At 45.3% G+C, this 17,523-nt stretch overlaps 1 protein-coding gene across 1 annotated transcript in view; it reads left to right on the top strand.

Moving 5' to 3' along the window:
- Nucleotides 1-17,523, top strand: part of atxn1a (ataxin 1a) — a 184,618-nt gene that overhangs the window by 30,184 nt on the left and 136,911 nt on the right. Inside the window, exon 2 of the mRNA XM_029732409.1 lies at nucleotides 14,617-14,968. The gene's annotated coding sequence lies outside the window, so the exon portion shown is untranslated. The remainder of the gene's footprint in view (nucleotides 1-14,616; nucleotides 14,969-17,523) is intronic.

The following is a 17,523-nucleotide window of genomic DNA, read 5'->3' as shown; positions in this document are numbered from 1 at the left end:
CTGAGAGAAATTGATGATACAATGATTGTGGGGGCTGTCTTGTTAGACTTCAGTGCAGCTTTTGACATTATTGATCATAGTCTACTGCTGGAAAAACATATGTGTTATGGCTTTACACCCCCTGCTATAATGTGGATAAAGAGTTACTTGTCTAATAGAACACAGAGGGTGTTCTTTAATGGAAGCCTATCAAATATAATCCAGTTAGAATCAGGAATTCCCTAGGGTAGCTGTTTAGGCCCCTTGCTTTTTTTCAATTTGTACTAACGACATGCCACTGACTTTGAGTAAAGCCAGAGTTTTTATATATGCGGATGACTCAACACTATCCACGTCAACTACAACAGCGACTGAAATTATCTCTGTATCTCTGTCCACAGTAAAACGAGTCCTGTTTCGACATAACCCGAAAGGCCGCTCAGCAAGGAGAAGCCACTGCTCCAAAACTGCCATAAAAAAGCCAGACTACGGCTTGCAACTGCACATGGGGACAAAATTTCCTCTGGTCTGATGAAACAAAAATGTTTGGCCATAATGCCCATAGTTATGTTTGGAGGAAAAAGGGGGAGGCTTGCAAGCCGATGAACACCATCCCAACCGTAAAGCACGGGGGTGGCAGCGTCATGTTGTGGGGGTGCTTTGCTGTAGGAGGGACTGGTGTACTTCACAAAATAGATGACATCATGAGGTAGGAAAATGATGTGGATATATTGAAGCAACATCTCAAGACATCAGTCAGGAAGTTAAAGCTTGGTCGCAAATGGATCTTCCAAATGGACAATGACCCCAAACATACTTCCAAAGTTGTGGCAAAATGGCTTAAGGACAACAAAGTCAAGGTATTGGAGTGGCCATCACAAAGCCCTGACCTCAATCCCATAGAACATTTGTGGGCAGAACTGAAAAAGCGTGTGCGAGCAAGGAGGCCTACAAACCTGACTCAGTTACACCAGCTCTGTCAGGAGGAATGGGCCAAAATTCACCCAACTTATTGTGGGAAGCTTGTGGAAGGCTACCTGAAATGTTTGACCCAAGCTAAACAATTTAAAGGCAATGCTACCAAATACTAATTGAGTGTATGTAAACTTCTGACCCACTTGGAATGTGATGAAAGAAGTAAAAGCTGAAATAAATCATTCTCTCTACTATTATTCTGACATTTCACATTCTTAAAATAAAGTGGTGATCCTAACTGACCTAAGACAGGGAATTTTTACTAGGATTAAATGTTAGGAATTGTGAAAAACTGAGTTTAAATGTATTTGGGTAAGGTGTATGTAAACTTCTGACTTCAACTGTACATGGCTGTGACTATAACCGAAGAGAATTCTCTTGGGAGGTATTACGGTCTGCATTTGATTGTGAGGTATTCTAGGTCGGGGGAACAAAAGGACTCGAGTTTCTGTACGTTATGACAATCACACCATGAGTAGTTAATCATGAAACATACACCACCGCCTTTCTTCTTCCTGGAGAGTTCTTTATTCCTGTTTGCGCAATGTACTGAGAACCCAGCTGGCTGTATGGACGGGGACAGTATATCCGGAGAGAGCCATGATTCCGTGAAACAGGGCATGTTACAGACCCTGATGTCTCTCTTGTGTGCTGTCCTGCTGTGTGCTGTCCTGCTGTGTACTGCCCTGCTGTGTGCTGTCTTGCTGTGTACTGCCCTGCTGTGTGCTGTCCTGCTGTGTACTGCCCTGCTGTGTGCTGTCCTGCTGTGTACTGGCCTGCTGTGTACTGTCCTGCTGTGTACTGTCCTGCTGTGTACTGTCCTGATGTGTACTGCCCGGCTGTGTGCTGTCCTGCTGTGTACTGTCCTGCTGTGGGCTGTCCTGCTGTGTACTGCCCTGCTGTGGGCTGTCTTGCTGTGTGCTGTCTTGCTGTGTGTTGTCCTGCTGTGGGCTGTCTTGCTGTGTGCTGTTTTGCTGTGTACTGTCCTGCTGTGTGCTGTCCTGCTGTGTACTGCCCTGCTGTGTACTTTCCTGCTGTGTACTGCCCTGCTGTGTACTGTCCTGCTGTGTACTGTCCTGCTGTGTACTGTCCTGATGTGTGTTGTCCTGCTGTGTTCTGCGAAACTCCATTCTTTGCTGCGCGGCGCCAGTCAAGTTCAAACAGGCTAAACAATTGTCTGTCCCATCACGATGTCGTCCCCAATGATGATTGCTGTCAATCATCTTCGATATTACAATACTATCGTAATATCACCCAAACCTAGTAACAGATCAAATTAAGAACGCAATTTGCTTTATCGCGTAACCTAGTGCACAAGTTTACTGCTGGTATTTAGTTTAAAAGTCCAAATAAATCTTCAAATGTAATAAAAAAAATGTTATAGATAGTTTCAACAGTATTGAAAACCACCTGACCCTAACGCAACCCCCCCCCCCCCCACACACACACACCCCACCCCCACCCACCCATCCACACACACGTATGCTATTATTGTGCTATTACTACATTACACAGCGTAGTTTATGGCCAGGCCCTGTTTGGCGTTCTGTTGATGTGTGTTAAAGTGTGTCAGCATGTGAGTGCAGCATGATAGTCATGTGACTACTGGGAAACAGGTCAGGACACCTGGCTGTGTCCAGGTTCTGAGGTGAACTTTGACACTCTGGTTGCTGATAGGACACACGCGCACACACACACACACACACACACACACACACACACACACACACACACACACACACACATTCACACACAGAGATATGGCTTAGTTGGGAGTTGTGTAACTGATAGCTACTGATACCCAGCATGTGGGAGACAGAACTCAAAGAGGGAGAAGACTTTGCCTTCTGTAAGGGAAGCTTAAATTCACACAGAGAGAGAAAGAGAGAGAGAGAGAGGAGGGGTAGAAAGGGAATGAGACAGAGAGAGCAAGAGAGAGCGAGAGAGAGGGGGAGAGAGGAAGGGTAGAAAGAGAGAGAGATAGGAGTGGAGAAATAGAGGTAGAAAGAGAGTGAGGGAAAGAGAGGGGTAGAGAGAGAGGTAGAAAGAGAGTGAGGGAAAGAGAGGGGTAGAGAGAGAGAGAAAGAGGAGAGAGAAAGAGAAATGGGGGACAGTGAATGATTAACCCATCCATGGGCAGGGGACATCACAGTCAGATCATCACACCCTATTACATATAGTGCACTACTTTTGACATAATGAACAAACGTCTCATCTTATTCTTGACCTTGAACCATCTGAGCCATGAGCCATCTTCGCCTTGAACCATCTGAGCCATGAGCCATCTTCGCCTTGGACCATCTGAGCCATGAGCCATCTGAGCCTTGAACCATCTGAGCCATGAGTCATCTGAGCCTTGAACCTTCTGAGCCATGAGCCATCTTCGCCTTGAACCATCCTCGCCATGAGCCATCTTCGCCTTGAACCATCTGAGCCTTGGACCATCTGAGCCATGAGCCATCTTCACCTTGAACCATCTGAGCCATGAGCCATCTTTACCTTGAACCATCTGAGCCATGAGCCATCTTTGCCTTGAACCATCTGAGCCATGAGCCATCTTCGCCTTGAACCTTCTGAGCCATGAGCCATCTTCGCCTTGAACCATCTTCGCCATGAGCCATCTTTGCCTTGAACCATCTGAGCCATGAGTCATCTGAGCCTTGGACCATCTGAGCCATGAGCCATCTGAGCCTTGAACCATCTGAGCCATGAGTCATCTGAGCCTTGAACCATCTGAGCCATGAGCCATCTTTGCCTTGAACCATCTTAGCCATGAGCCATCTTCGCCTTGAACCATCGGAGCCATGAGTAATCTGAGCCTTGAACCACCTGAGCCATGAGTCATCTGAGCCTTGGACCATCTGAGCCATGAGCCATCTGAGCCTTGAACCATCTGAGCCATGAGTCATCTGAGCCTTGAACCACCTGAGCCATGAGCCATCTTTGCCTTGAACCATCTGAGCCATGAGCCATCTGAGCCTTGAACCATCGGAGCCATGAGTCATCTGAGCCTTGAGTCATCTGAGCCATGTGTAATCTGAGCCATGACTCATCTTCACCTTGAACCATTTTAGCCTTGAACCATCTGAGCCATGAGCCATCTGAGCCTTGGACCATCTGAGCCATGAGTCATCTGAGCCTTGGACCATCTGAGCCATGAGTCATCTGAGCCTTGAACCACCTGAGCCATGAGTCATCTGAGCCTTGAACCACCTGAGCCATGAGCCATCTGAGCCTTGAACCATCTGAGCCATGAGTCATCTGAGCCTTGAGCCATCTGAGCCATGAGCCATCTGAGCCTTGAACCATCGGAGCCATGAGTCATCTGAGCCTTGAACCACCTGAGCCATGAGACATATTTGCCTTGAACCATCTGAGCCATGAGCCATCTGAGCCTTGAACCATCGGAGCCATGAGTCATCTGAGCCTTGAGTCATCTGAGCCATGTGTAATCTGAGCCATGACTCATCTTCACCTTGAACCATTTTAGCCTTGAACCATCTGAGCCATGAGCCATATGAGCCTTGGACCATCTGAGCCATGAGTCATCTGAGCCTTGAACCACCTGAGCCATGAGCCATCTGAGCCTTGAACCATCTGAGCCATGAGTCATCTGAGCCTTGAACCATCTGAGCCTTGAACCATCTGAGCCATGAGTCATACTGAGCTTTGAACCATCTGAGTCATGAGCCATCTGAGCCATGAGTTATCTTAGCCATGGAAGAAAAGAGGTAAGAAAGGAAGAACACACACACACACACACACAAATCAAATTGTATTTTAAATACGTGCCGAATACAACAGGTGTAGACTTTGCTGTGAAGTGCTTGCATATGAACCGTTCCCAATGATGCAGAGTAAAAATAGTCAAATAAAATACACAAGAATGGAGTCATATACAGGGAGTACCAGTACCAGATCAATGTGGAGCTATATACAGGAAGTACCAGTACCAGATCAATGTGGAGCTATATACAGGGAGTACCAGTTGGTAGAGCATGGTGTTTGCAACACCAGGGTTGTGGGTTCGATTCCCACGGGGGGCCAGCACAGAAAAAAAATGTATGATATGTATGAAATTGTATGAAATGTATGCATTCACTACTGTAAGTCGCTCTGGATAAGAGCGTCTGCTAAATGACGTAAATGTAAATGTAAACGTAAATGTAAATACCAGTACCAGATCAATGTGGAGCTATATACAGGGAGTACCAGTACCAGATCAATGTGGAGCTATATACAGGGAGTACCAGATCAATGTGGAGCTATATACAGGGAGTACCAGATCAATGTGGAGCTATATACAGGGAGTACCAGTACCAGATCAATGTGGAGCTATATACAGAGAGTATCAGTACCAAATCAATGTGGAGCTATATACAGGGAGTACCAGATCAATGTGGAGCTATATACAGGGAGTACCAGATCAATGTGGAGCTATATACAGGGAGTACCAGTACCAGATCAGTGTGGAGCTATATACAGGGAGTACCAGTACCAGATCAATGTGGAGCTATATACAGGGAGTACCAGATCAATGTGGAGCTATATACAGAGAGTACCAGTACCAGATCAATATGGAGCTATATACAGGGAGTACCAGTACCAGATCAATGTGGAGCTATATACAGAGAGTACCAGTACCAGATCAATGTGGAGCTATATACAGGGAGTACCAGTAACAGATCAATATGGAGCTATATACAGGGAGTACCAGTACCAGATCAATGTGGAGCTATATACAGGGAGTACCAGTACCAGATCAATGTGGAGCTATATACAGGGAGTACCAGTACCAGATCAATGTGGAGCTATATACAGGGAGTACCAGTGCCAGATCAATATGGAGCTATATACAGGGAGTACCAGATCAATGTGGAGCTATATACAGAGAGTACCAGTACCAGATCAATGTGGAGCTATATACAGGGAGTACCAGCACCAGATCAATGTGGAGCTATATACAGGGAGTACCAGATCAATGTGGAGCTATATACAGAGAGTACCAGTACCAGATCAATGTGGAGCTATATACAGAGAGTACCAGTACCAGATCAATGTGGAACTATATACAGGGAGTACCAGTAACAGATCAATATGGAGCTATATACAGGGAGTACCAGTAACAGATCAATATGGAGCTATATACTGTGGAGCTACAGTGAGGGAAAAAAGTATTTGATCCCCTGCTGATTTTGGACGTTTGCCCACTGAGAAAGAAAGGATCAGTCTATAATTTTAATGGTAGGTTTATTTGAACAGTGAGAGACAGAATAACAACAAAACAATCCAGAAAAACGCATGTCAAACATTTAATAAAATGATTTGCATTTTAATGATGGAAATAAGTATTTGACCCCTCTGCAAAACATGACTTAGTACTTGGTGGCAAAACCCTTGTTGGCAATCACAGAGGTCAGACGTTTCTTGTAGTTGGCCACCAGGTTTGCACACATCTCAGGAGGGATTTTGTCCCACTCCTCTTTGCAGATCTTCTCCAAGTCATTAACGTTTCGAGGCTGACGTTTGGCAACTCGAACCTTCAGCTCCCTCCACAGATTTTCTATGGGATTAAGGTCTGGAGACTGGCTAGGCCACTCCAGGACCTTAATGTGCTTCTTCTTGGGCCACTCCTTTGTTGCCTTGGCCGTGTGTTTTGGGTCATTGTCATGCTGGAATACCCATCCACGACCCATTTTCAATGCCCTGGCTGAGGGAAGGATGTTCTCACCCAAGATTTGACGGTACATGGCCCCGTCCATCGTCCCTTTGATGCGGTGAAGTTGTCCTGTCCCCTTAGCAGAAAAACACCCCCAAAGCATAATGTTTACACCTCCATGTTTGACGGTGGAGATGGTGTTCTTGGGGTCATAGGCAGCATTCCTCCTCCTCCAAACACGGCGAGTTGAGTTGATGCCAAAGAGCTCCATTTTGGTCTCATCTGACCACAACACTTTCAACAGTTGTCCTCTGAATCATTCAGATGTTTATTGGCAAACTTCAGACGGGCATGTATATGTATTCTTGAGCAGGGGGACCTTGCGGGCGCTGCAGGATTTCAGTCCTTCACGGCGTAGTGTGTTACCAATTGTTTTCTTGGTGACTATGGTCCCAGCTGCCTTGAGATCATTGACAAGATCCTCCCGTGTAGTTCTGGGCTGATTCCTCACTGTTCTCATGATCATTGCAACCCCACGAGGTGAAATTTTGCATGGAGCCCCAGGCTGAGGGATATTGACAGTTATTTTGTGTTTCTTCCATTTGCGAATAATGTTGTCACCAAATGTTGTCACCTTCTCACCAAGCTGCTTGGCGATAGTCTTGTAGCCCATTCCAGCCTTGTGTGGGTCTACAATCTTGTCCCTGACATCCTTGGAGAGCTCTTTGGTCTTGGCCATGGTGGAGAGTTTGGAATCTTGTTGATTGATTGCTTCTGTGGACAGGTGTCTTTTTTACAGGTAACAAGCTGCGGTTAGGAGCACTCCCTTTAAGAGTGTGCTCCTAATCTCAGCTCGTTACCTGTATAAAAGACACCTGGGAGCCAGAAATCTTTCTGATTGAGAGGGGGTCAAATACTTATTTCCGTCATTAAAATGCAAATCATTTTATTAAATGTTTGACATGCGTTTTTCTGGATAGTTTTGTTGTTATTCTGTCTCTCACTGTTCAAATAAACCTACCATTAAAATTATAGACTGATCCTTTCTTTCTCAGTGGGCAAACATACAAAATCAGCAGGGGATCAAATACTTTTTCCCCCACTGTATATACAGGGAGTACCAGATCAATGTGGAGCTATATACAGGGAGTACCAGATCAATGTGGAGTTATATACAGGGAGTACCAGATCAATGTGGAGTTATATACAGGGAGTACCAGATCAATGTGGAGCTATATACAGGGAGTACCAGATCAATGTGGAGTTATATACAGGGAGTACCAGATCAATGTGGAGTTATATACAGGGAGTACCAGATCAATGTGGAGTTATATACAGGGAGTACTAGATCAATGTGGAGTTATATACAGGGAGTACCAGATCAATGTGGAGTTATATACAGGGAGTACCAGATCAATGTGGAGTTATATACAGGGAGTACCAGATCAATGTGGAGTTATATACAGGGAGTACCAGATCAATGTGGAGTTATATACAGGGAGTACCAGATCAATGTGGAGTTATATACAGGGAGTACCAGATCAATGTGGAGTTATATACAGGGAGTACCAGATCAATGTGGAGTTATATACAGGGAGTACCAGATCAATGTGGAGTTATATACAGGGAGTACCAGATCAATGTGGAGTTATATACAGGGAGTACTAGATCAATGTGGAGTTATATACAGGGAGTACCAGATCAATGTGGAGCTATATACAGGGAGTACCAGATCAATGTGGAGCTATATACAGGGAGTACCAGTATGTGTATATGTGTTTGTGTCATTATGCAGGTGAGTGTTATGTGTGATAGGGCCGGGAACACCTTCCTAATATTGAGTTGCTCACCCTCCCTCAGAACAGCCTCAATTCGTCGGGGAATGGATTCTACAAGGTGTCGAAAGAGTTCCACAGGGATGCTGGCCCATGTTGACTCCAATGCTTCCCACAGTTGTGTCAAGTCTTTTGGGTGGTGAACAATTCTTGATACACATGGGAAACTGCTGAGTGTGAAAAACCCAACAGCGTTACAGTTTTTGACACAAACCGGTGCTTCTGGCACCTACTACCATACCCCATACACTTCATATTTTGTCTTGCCCATTCACCCTCTGAATGGTACACATACACAATCCATGTCTCAATTATCTCAAGGCTTTAAAATCCTTCTTTAACATGTTTCCTCTCCTTCATCTACACTGGTTGAAGTGGAACTAACAAGTGACAACAATAAGGGATCATAGGTTTCACCTGGATTCACCTGGTCAGTCTGTCATGGAAAGAGCTTGTTCTTAATGTTTTGTACACTCACTGTGTATGTATTGCGATTCGATACTGTGATTTTATTGTGATTCGATGTTCCCTACATATTTCTTACCATATGTTTGCTGCAGAGTGACGAGAGAGAGATGATGACAAAATGAGATTTCATCAGTCAAAGTGCTGAAAACAAATTGGCTCCCTATTTAAAAAGAAGATGGAGGACAAGCTATGAAGGAAAATACTGAAGTTTTGGTGCATCATATTATATGTATATTTTGTCAAAACGATACGATACAATATATTATAAAAAATGATATCCAAATATGTAACTGTGTGAATGTTTTCCTCCATCGCTAGTGTGTGCGCGTATGTGGTGAATGTGTGTGGGTTTTGTGTGAGAGTGTCAGTGTAGTGTGTGTGAGTGTGTGTGTGTATATAGTGTGTATATACTGTATAGTCTTGTGAGTGTGCACAGAGTCAGTGCAAGATAGTCTGGGTTAACCATTAATTAGCTATTTTGCAGTCTTATGGCTATTTTGCAGTCTTATGGCTATTTAGCAGTCTTATGTCTTGGGGGTAGAAGCTGTCTCAAACCTTCCTCTGATACCGCCTGATACAGAGGTCCTGGATGGCAGGGAGCTCGGCCCCAGTGATGTACTGGGCTGTCCGCACCAGCCTCTGTAGCACTTTGCGGTCGAGGGCGGGGCATTTGCCATACCAAGCCAGGGCCGGCTTTACAGGATGGCAAACCCGGGCATGGACCCCCCAGATAGAATTTGTGCTCCCCCCAGTATTGTTTCCCCATAAACATAACAAATGGTATATGAATTACAATGGCCAGTTTTGACAATGTAGCGTTGCCTGAGAGTAGAGCAGACCAGGACAGAGGCTATATGCCGGGTGTGAGCTCATTATCTGAGGAGGCGGAGGGAGGGGGATGTAATCATGAATCAATAAAACAGGGGGGCAGTGCTGTATCATAAATAGAGTCCCAGGTAGATGCCGTTGTTTGGTGGAGGGCTAATCAACCCATTTAACTGTGGCTGTATTCATCATACAGCACTGCCTCGGGTGCCTTATTGCTTTTAGAAAACTGGTACCAACATATTCAAATAACTATGAATTACACATTTTAATTTCATTTTGATTTAGTTTTTTCTATTGGCATTTACTTGGATATGCCCGTGGTAATGACGGTGATGTGTGATTTCGGCAAGCTCAGAAACAGTTGTCTCGTTTGGGCACCGTTCACCCTACGTATGGTACTGCAGAGATCAAAACATTTTAGGATCCGAAGGGCCCGTGCCAAATATTTTCAGCATCCTGAGGTGGAAGAGGCTCTGTCGTGCCCTCTCCAAAACTGTGCGGGTGTGTGTGGACCATTTTAAGTCCTTAGTAATGTGGACACCGAGGAGCTCTCGAACCGCTCTACTACCAACCCGTTGATGTGGATGGGGACGTGCTCTCCTCTCTTTCTCCTGTAGTCCACGATCAGCTCCTTGGTCTTACTGGCATTAAGGCAGAGGTTGTTGTCCTGGCACCACACTGCTAAGTCTCTGACCTCCCCCTGTCATCGCCGTCGGTGATCAGGCCTAAACTTGATGATGGTGTTGGAGTTGTGCATAGACCAACCTTTCAAAGTGCTTCATAATTACAGTTGTGAGTGCTACAGGGCGATAGTCATTCAGGCAGGTTATTTTGGAGTTCTTGGGAACAGGTACGATGGTGGTCAGCTGGAAACATGTTGGGATTACACTTGCCAACTGGTCTGCTTAGTCACTGGTACTTTGTGTTTGAGCTTTTGTTTGTAAACAGGAAGCAGTAGACACACACACCCTGTGGTAGTGAGTTTCCTGTGTGACTGAGACAGGGAACTGAAACCTGTGCCCTCTGCTGCTGAGTCAGGGGAAAAAGATGCAGGCGTGAGTAGTGTGTGTGTGTGAGTGTGTGTGTGTGTGTGTGTGTGTGTGTGTGTGCATACGAGCACGCGTCTGCATGTTTGCTGAAAGGCAGAAGAAGCCCTTATCTGCAGTATCTCACCTTTCTATCAGTCCTGACTCCACGGTACCAGTTTATTACTCGGAAGAATTATGCAAGTTAGGTTGCTCTGTGAATGATTAATATAGAGATTAGCAGCTAAGGTGATCTCACCCATTTATCCACTTCACAATCACCGCGGGGTACAGTAGCTCATAATGTGAGCAGAAAGCAGAACAGGTAGCATAGAAATGGAATTATATGACAGCCACAGGTGGCTACACATGGAAAGGAGATAGTATGCTGAATATGGATATGCGTTGACAATTTGCATTCTTTCACTTGTTATTCTGAACAAAAATATAAACGCAACATGCAACAATTTCAATGATTTTACCGAGTTACAGTTCATATAAGGAAATCGGTCAATTGAAATAAATTAATTAGGCCCTAATCTATGATTTTCACGACTGGAACTACAGATATGCATCTGTTGATCAGAAAACCAGTCAGTATCTGGTGTGGCCACCATTTGCCTCATGCAGCGCGACACATCTCCTTCAGATAGAGTTGATCAGGTTGTGGCCTGTGGAATGTTGTCCCACTCCTCTTCAGTGGCTGTGTGAAGTTGCTGGATATTGGTGGGAACTGGAACACGCTGTCGTACACGTCGATCTAGAGCATCCCAAACATGCTCAATAGGTGACATGTCTGGTGAGTATGCGGGCCATGGAAGAACTGGGACATTTTCAGCTTCCAGGAATTGTTTACAGATCCTTGCGACATGGGGCCGTGCATTATCATGCTGAAACATGAGGTCATGGCGGTGGATGAATGTCACGACAATGTGCCTGTCACGTCCTGACCAGTATAAGGGGTTATTGGTTATTGTAGTTTAGTCAGGACGTGGCAGGGGGTATTTGTTTTATGTGGTTCGGGGTTTAATGGGATATGTATTTATTTAAGAGGGGTATTTGATTCATGTGTTCCGGGGTTTTTGGGTAATGTTCTTGTTTTGTATTTCTATGGTTTCTATGTTGTGCATTTCTTTGTTGGCCTGGTATGGCTCTCAATCAGGAACAACTGTACATCGTTGTTTCAGATTGGGAGTCATACTTAGGTAGCCCTGTTTTCACCTATGGTTTGTGGGAAGTTGTTTTTGCATTGCTGTGTGTAGCCTGCATTACTGTGCGTTTTGTGTTTTCAGTGTTCTAATTAAAAAGTAAAAATTAGCACTCAACCCGCTGTGCCTTGGTCCATTTCATACGAGGATCGTTACAGTGCCTCACGGTATCTCTGTGTATTCAAGTTGCAAAATAAAATGCAATCGTGTTCGTTGTCCGTGGCTTATGCCTGACCGTACCATAACCCCACTGCCAACATGGGGCACTCTTTTCACAATGTTGACATCAGCAAACCGCTCATGCCCAACATTTTAGAGAAATAAGCTTTTTGCGCATATGGAAAATGTCTGGGATCTTTTATTTCAGCTCATGAAACATGGGACCAATATTTACATGTTGCGTTTATATTTTTGTTCAGTGTATATGTCCAAATAATGACATCATATCCCTGTGAAATGCTCTATATCTGACAATCACTGTCTCAGTTGTCTCTCAAATGCTGATTTCTAGGATTGCAGTTATTGTTAGTGTTGTGAACAAGTCACGGTTTGAACACACGTAGTGTAGTTGATAGTGTAGCTTTCAGGTCCCGAGGGAAACTGAACTGACTCTGGATCAGGTGACCTGGTTCCTGGGTCCACCTCCTGACGTCCAGGCCCGTCCTCGTTGCCACGGGAGATGGCTGGCCTCCAGGCTGCCCTCGTCGTGAACTGAAGAAGGAGAGGGACACACAAGCCTCACAAACAACTATAGTAAACATAAAAATACAAACAAGTAAACAACACAAACCAAAACAGAGAGACACAGAGAGAAAGTCAGACAGACAGACAGCTCAACGCTAAACATTGTTGTATCCTGAAATCAACAAATAAAGTCATACGACTAAGAAGCCAAAGAAAGAAACAGGAAAATCACATTAAACATCTCATGTCTGCCTTGAGGCTGTGAGATGACCCATCATTGAAAACAAGCTAAGAATATAAAACATTTCCTAGAAGAAAAACACACTTAAATACAAAAGCTGAAATAGTTTGTGATGCAGGTAAACAATGCGTGGTTGCCATGCCGACAAGCCATGGGTGTATAAATAGCATGGCCAGTGTTTGTTTAGTTGATGCAGCCTGCCTGCCTGCCTGCCAGCCAGCAGGACGAGCCTATCCCTGAAGAGAGAGAGAGAGATAGAGAGGGATCTGTGGGCTGAGTAGAGTAGCAAGCAGTACTGTGTACCATAGTGATCAACCAGTCATCCCTCCCCTCACAGCCCACACCAGAGGAATGTAGCTGGAAAACCACAGAGGCCATTCCTAATATACTGACCCCCCTGTCCCTCCCACTCGACCCCCAGGGAGGTCAGGGGTCATCACGCAGGCCATGCTGTCTGGGAAACTCCCTAAATAATACAGACAACGTTACTGTTCTATAAGTGTACAGTAGACACTGTACATACAGTACTTAGCATGTTTTGTTTGGATAGGAGTACTACATGACAGCTAGGATTACAATATGACAGATAGGAGTACTACAAGACAGATAGGAGTACTACATGACAGATAGGAGTACTACAAGACAGATAGGAGTACTACATGACAGATACGAGTACTACATGACAGATAGGAGTACTACAAGACAGATAAGAGTTCTACATGACAGATAGGACTACTACAAGACAGATAAGAGTACTACATGACAGATAGGAGTACTACAAGACATATACGAGTACTACATGACAGATACGAGTACTACATGACAGATAGGAGTACTACAAGACAGATAGGACTACTACAAGACAGATAAGAGTACTACATGACAGATAGGAGTACTACAAGACAGATAGGAGTACTACAAGACAGATAGGAGTACTACAAGACAGATAAGAGTACTACAAGACATATACGAGTACTACAAGACATATACGAGTACTACATGACAGATACGAGTACTACATGACAGATAGGAGTACTACAAGACAGATAGGACTACTACAAGACAGATAAGAGTACTACATGACAGATAGGAGTACTACAAGACAGATAGGAGTACTACAAGACAGATACGAGTACTACATGACAGATAGGAGTACTACAAGACAGATAGGAGTACTACAAGACAGATAGGACTACTACAAGACAGATAAGAGTACTACAAGACAGATAGGAGTACTACATGACAGATACGAGTACTACAAGACAGATACGAGTACTACATGACAGATAGGAGTACTACAAGACAGATAGGAGTACTACAAGACAGATAGGAGTACTACAAGACAGATAGAAGTACTATAAGACAGATAGGATTTATACAAAATAAGCCTTCTCTTTTTGACCTGCTGAAAGTGTTGTCTGGCTGTCTGTGGAAAATATACGTAACGTAAGTGACTGAATGTTGTGTTTATGATTTGAACTGTGACCTCAGTAGACAGGAATTGTCAACACTATTGCAAAGGTTGCCGTTATAAAAAAAACTGTTTACATGAAAACTAAGTAATTTGATCACTTAAAGAAATGAATTCCCAATATACAGTAAGTATTGTGCTGCTGGCCGGGTCTCCAAACTCTAACCTCACCCTCAACACACACTTTCCCTTCCTAATTCCCAAGTAACATGGACTCCTCTCTCATTTCTCTCCTCTCTGTAGGGAATGGTGAAAGCACCTGGAGCGAGACAGACACGGACAGACAGAGAGGGGATCTGGGAGCAGGCTCCCCTCAGACTAGTGACCGAGAGAAACAGACACAGCAGCAGTTACTGCAGTACTGACTGGTCCCCTGTCTTCAACTGAACCACAGTACTGACTGGTCCCCTGTCTTCAACTGAACCACAGTACTGACTGGTCCCCTGTCTTCAACTGAACCACAGTACTGACTGGTCCCCTGTCTTCAACTGAACCACAGTACTGACTGGTCCCCTGTCTTCAACTGAACCGCTTCCTGGTTCCTCCCACCCGGACCACTGGACCAGAACCAGGCCCAACCGCCTCCTACACTTAGGTAAGACTGACTGACTCTGTTGTATTAGTATTCTCGTAGTCTCAGCCTCCTATATGAGCATGTTTTTGGTCCAAGCTGCTACTCTATGTGCTTGTATAGACAGAGCTGTGTCCTCTTTTCTAGTAGTTTCATCTAATCAATGTGTATATAGGAAGAGAAAGGGAAGGTTGTATTTTGTACTCAAAATGCATAGCCTTACCAACCCATACTTCTTTCTGGTTCTGGTGGGGCAGAAGTGATACTGAGCTACCATGTTGTCAGTTTCCTGAACTCGTCAGGGTTATCCAGTCAGAGGGCAGAGCTGACTGTCCAGAGCTATCTAGTCCAATCAGGAGAGGACAAGGGTTCAGGGGCGGGAACAAGGAAGAATGTTCTAGAATGAAACATAGCCCATGCACAGACCACATACATAAGCACTAAGGTAGAATTGTGTTGTAAACAGAAGTTCATAGTTTAGGGGATGCCCCAAATGGCACCCTATTCCCTATATAGTGCACTACTTTTGACCAAATTCCTATGGGCCCAGGTCAAAAGTAGTGCACTACGTAGGGACTAAGGTGCTATTTGGGATGCAATCTTAGTTTCCACAGTGTTTACAACCCTGGAGTTCTGTGCCAGAAGTTCCAGTAGAGACTATAAGCCGTTGATGTTGTACAGTAAGCCAGGTCAGGGGGTGTTGTGTCAGTATGTGTGTGTGGTTATGATGAGTTTCTGAAGCGAGCCGTGTTGCCCTGGCGAGCAGCTGTGTGTGTGTGTGTGTGTGTGTGTGTGTGTGTGTGTGTGGCCGGTGTACTAACCCGAGGTCAGGCTCCTCCCACAGAGGTGTGAAAATGTACACTGTGTCTATTTTTCCCCATCCCTCGCGAGTCAACTCCCTCCCTCCCTCCCTCCCTCCCTCTTGCCGTCTCTCCACTCAGTTCTCTGACTGCTGCTGACTCACTGAAATCTGATCCCTGCTGAGCCTGTCCCTCCTTCTTTTCTCTTACCCCCTCTCCTTTCTCGTACCCCCTCTCCTTTTCTCGTACCCCCTCTCCTTTTCTCTTACCCCCTCTCCTTTCTCTTACCCCCTCTCCTTTCTCTTACCCCCTCTCCTTTTCTCTTACCCCCTCTCCTTTCTCTTACCCCCTCTCCTTCTCTTACCCCCTCTCCTTTTCTCTTACCCCCTCTCCTTTCTCTTACCCCTCTCCTTTTCTCTTAACCCCTCTCCTTTCTCTTACCCCCTCTCCTTTCTCTTACCTCCTCTCCTTTCTCTTACCCCCTCTCCTTTTCTCTTACCCCTTCTCCTTTCTCGTACCCCCTCTCCTTTTCTCTTACCCCTCTCCTTTTCTCTTAACCCCTCTCCTTTCTCTTACCCCCTCTCCTTTCTCTTACCCCCTCTCCTTTCTCTTACCCCCTCTCCTTTCTCTTACCCCTCTCCTTTTCTCTTAACCCCTCTCCTTTCTCTTACCCCCTCTCCTTTCTCTTACCTCCTCTCCTTTCTCTTACCCCCTCTCCTTTCTCTTACCCCTTCTCCTTTCTCGTACCCCCTCTCCTTTTCTCTTACCCCCTCTCCTTTCTCTTACCCCCTCTCCTTTCTCTTACCCCCTCTCCTTTCTCTTACCCCCTCTCTTTTCTCTTACCCCTTCTCCTTTCTCTTACCCCCTCTCCTTTTCTCTTACCCCTCTCTTTTCTCTTAACCCCTCTCCTTTTCTCTTAACCCCTCTCCTTTCTCTTACCCCCTCTCCTTTCTCTTACCCCCTCTCCTTTCTCTTACCCCCTCTCCTTTCTCTTACCCCCTCCTTTTCTCTTAACCCCTCTCCTTTCTCTTACCCCCTCTCCTTTTCTCTTACCCCCTCTCTTTTCTCTTACCCCCTCTCCTTTCTCTTACCCCCTCTCCTTTCTCTTACCCCCTCTCCTTTCTCTTACCTCCTCTCCTTTTCTCTTACCCCTTCTCCTTTTCTCTTACCCCCTCTCCTTTCTCTTACCCCCTCTCCTTTTCTCTTAACCCCTCTCCTTTCTCTTACCCCCTCTCCTTTCTCTTACCCCCTCTCCTTTTCTCTTACCCCCTCTCCTTTTCTCTTACCCCCTCTCTTTTCTCTTACCCCCTCGCCTTTCTCTTACCCCCTCTCCTTTTCTCTTACCCCCTCTCCTTTCTCTTACCCCCTCTCTTTTCTCTTACCCCCTCTCCTTTCTCTTACCCCCTCTCCTTTCTCTTAACCCCTCTCCTTTTCTCTTACCCCTTCTCCTTTCTCTTAACCCCTCTCCTTTTCTCTTACCCCTCTCCTTTTCTCTTACCCCCTCTCCTTTCTCTTACCCCTTCTCCTTTTCTCTTAACCCCTCTCCTTTTCTCTTAACCCCTCTCCTTTTCTCTTACCCCCTCTCCTTTTCTCTTACCCCTTCTCCTTTTCTCTTAACCCCTCTCCTTTTCTCTTAACCCCTCTCCTTTTCTCTTACCCCCTCTCCTTTCTCTTACCCCCTCTCCTTTTCTCTTACCCCCTCTCCTTTCTCTTAACCCCTCTCCTTTTCTCTTACCCCCTCTCCTTTCTCTTACCCCCTCTCCTTTTCTCTTACCCCCT

The sequence above is a fragment of the Salmo trutta genome, chromosome 34 (genome assembly GCF_901001165.1).
Source record: "Salmo trutta chromosome 34, fSalTru1.1, whole genome shotgun sequence".
NCBI classification, from domain to species: domain Eukaryota; kingdom Metazoa; phylum Chordata; class Actinopteri; order Salmoniformes; family Salmonidae; genus Salmo; species Salmo trutta.
Note: the sequence above shows the minus strand (reverse complement) of the source record. Positions and strands in the feature narration are given on the sequence as shown.